The sequence below is a fragment of the Heptranchias perlo genome, chromosome 16 (assembly GCF_035084215.1).
Source record: "Heptranchias perlo isolate sHepPer1 chromosome 16, sHepPer1.hap1, whole genome shotgun sequence".
Taxonomy (NCBI): Eukaryota; Metazoa; Chordata; class Chondrichthyes; order Hexanchiformes; family Hexanchidae; genus Heptranchias; species Heptranchias perlo.
The window spans coordinates 42,494,531-42,497,512 of NC_090340.1; positions in this window are offsets into that span (position 1 = coordinate 42,494,531).

Genomic DNA, 2,982 nt, shown 5'->3' on the forward strand with positions numbered 1-2,982 from the left:
ACAGCGCGCTGGCCCCGCCCTCCCGCCGGGCACTCGCCCAGACTTCGATTGACGTTCCAGCCAACCAATCACTCGTCGGAACGAATTCCCGCCTCTTTGAGTTGATATACAACGGCTTTTGGCTTGTGATTGGTCATTGCCGGCGGCCATAATATCATGCAAACAAATTCTACCCGGTGACACTTTCGGATTGGTTGGAAGGGCCCCGGGGGCGGCGCCGACAGGAGCTTGTCAAGACGTGTGATTGGTTGGTGGCGCTTTGCTATCAAGTTAGGTTGAATGATTTCTGGGAATCCACAAGTAAACAAGTGGGTGTCGCAAGGAGGGCGGAGCTTGGGAACAAACTGCGGCAGAGCAATGAGGTGAGGAGGTAATTGATACTGCGGTCAGTGCCCGCGGGTCACGGGTGACAGACAGAAGACGACATTAGGACTGATGGTTGGAGATCTCTTAACAACTTTTTCCCCCAAATCATTCACAAAGAATTATTCAATTCAACTTTACAGTTGCAGCTTTAATAACCGGTAAAATAACTCGGGTTAATTCAGGTTTCGGACACTAGAAAGTTGTGGTAATATCTCACTCTCACCGCATAAGCATTCGCCGTTTTAATTCGCCTCTTAACAGGCACCGCACTTTGAAAAAAAACTATTGGACGTGATTAAAGCGCAATATAAATGCAGATGTTAACTCCCATTTTGCTATTACTTAACAGCACCTCTTCCGTAACTTGGTTCCCAAACCTTCCTTTAATTCCAGTTTTAAAGTTTAAATGCCCACAGATCCCTACGACTCATAATCTTGTTATATCGTGAATTATAGGCTATACACAAGTTACGTGCAAGTTTAGAACATATGTTATTAGTGTGTAATACTCTGTTATAATTACAACAGTATCTACATTGCAAAAAAAAGTTCAAAATTGTCTATAAGCGCGTTTTGGGCGTCCTAAGGCTGTGAAAGGTGCTATATAAAAGCAAGTGCTTTCTATAATAGAACTCTATATCCAATCTGGTACAACTGTCACCAGTCACAAAATGTTCTCAATTTGAAGCTCGGTTGTGCATATTTACCCACGAAATGGGTAACTAATCTCTGCACAGATACAAGAACTTTATTTCAAAGCAACACTACAGCGTGGTGGGAAAAAATCTGAACTCATTGCCCATAACCAGCCTTGTACCACTGCTAGTTATGTATTGTACAGTACTGTGTACACACTACATGCTCACCTTTATAATCTCTATTGCAGACCATCCTAATTTTTCACTATATTGGAATCTGTTTTATATTACATTGTAAATCTATCCTATTTGACATCATGAAAAGGAGGTTTCTTGAATCACAAAGATAATAAAAGATCTACTGGTCCATCCAGCCTGTCCCATATAGTTGTGATGCCTTAAGCATCACAGTACATACATTCCCCACCCAGAGCCATGTAATCGCTTGGGAGAGGTGGAAAAACCGATAAAAACCCAGGCAAATTAGGGAGAGAAAAAAAAATCTGGAAAATTCCTCTCCAACCCCATTAGGCGATTAAAACCAGTCCAGGAGACCACCCAGCCCCGTAATGTTACAAAGTTTCTACCTCTTGTACAAAGTGATCTTCACCCCAGCCAGAAATAGGTCCACTTGTTTGAAAGAATTCAGGGAATCAGCATTCAACATACAAGCTGGCAACCTGCACCACAGGTCCACCATTCTCTGGGAAAAGAACCTCCGAACATCTAATTTGGTTCTGCCCTTACATAACTTGTAAGAGTGATCCCTGGTCCTCCCTAATTTATTCAGTTGAAACAATGTCTACACAAACAATCTAGTTGCTTCATTATTTTATAAACCTAGATCAAATCACCCCTAAGTCTGCACTTCTCTCAAGTACAGAAACCCAGCTCTTTGGGCCCATCTGGGTAACTAAGGCACTTTAAACTGGGAATTAATCTTGTGGCCCTCCTCAGCACCTTTCCCAAAGCCTCAATATTACCCACCATGTGAGGAGACCAAAACTGGATGCAGCAATCTAACTGAGGCCCAAGGTCTTGTACAAGGACAAAAAGATATGCTTTGTTTTATATTGAATTGTTCTGTAAATACACCCTATTCACTTTAGCTTCATGGCATTGATCATGAACCATTAGCAATTGATGCACTAAAACATCCAGGTCTCTTTCTTTCACCACTGGCTTTAATTCTTTTCCCTGAAGGGTGTATTTATATTCAGCATTTGACCTGTTCACATGCATAACACTTGCACTTTTCTAAGTTAACCTTCATTTGCCAATCACAGGTCCCAATCCCTCAGCACACCTGGGTCTGTTTGTAGTAGTTGAGCATCCTCTACAGTCCTTACCCTTACACATATCTTGGTATCATCCACAAATTTGCAGATCAGTCCCCCAACACCTACATACAGATCATTAATGAAAATAGTAAATAACAAAAGTCTTCGAACCAGTCCCTGCAGGACACCATTGGTGACCGTTCTCCAAGCAGATCCAAATCCATTAACAACCACTTTCTGCCTATGGGCATTCAGCCAATCTTCAATCCAGTGCAGTAGATTACCACTAATTCCAGAAGATTCTATTTTGTAGAGAAGTCTCTTAAGCGGTACCTTATCAAAAGCTTTCCAAAAGTCCACACAGACAATGTCTCCCAGGTTTCCCTCATTCACCACCCTGGAGAATTCTTCAAACAATATAATCAAATTGACAAGTCACAATCTCCTTTTCCAGAAGTCAAGTTGGGTGTCACTGTTATGGCCTTCTCTGTCTAAGTAGTCACATAATATATCCCTAATAACTATGAGCATTCTGCCCATTACTGGCATTATGATAATAGGCCTATAGTTACCTGGATCTGCTGTAACTCCCCTTTTTAAAGATTGGAACTACATTAGCTTCCTTCCAGTCTAAGGGAACATGGGTTCAGGAGTAGGCCATTCAGCCCCTCAAGCCTGTTCCACCATTCAATGAGATC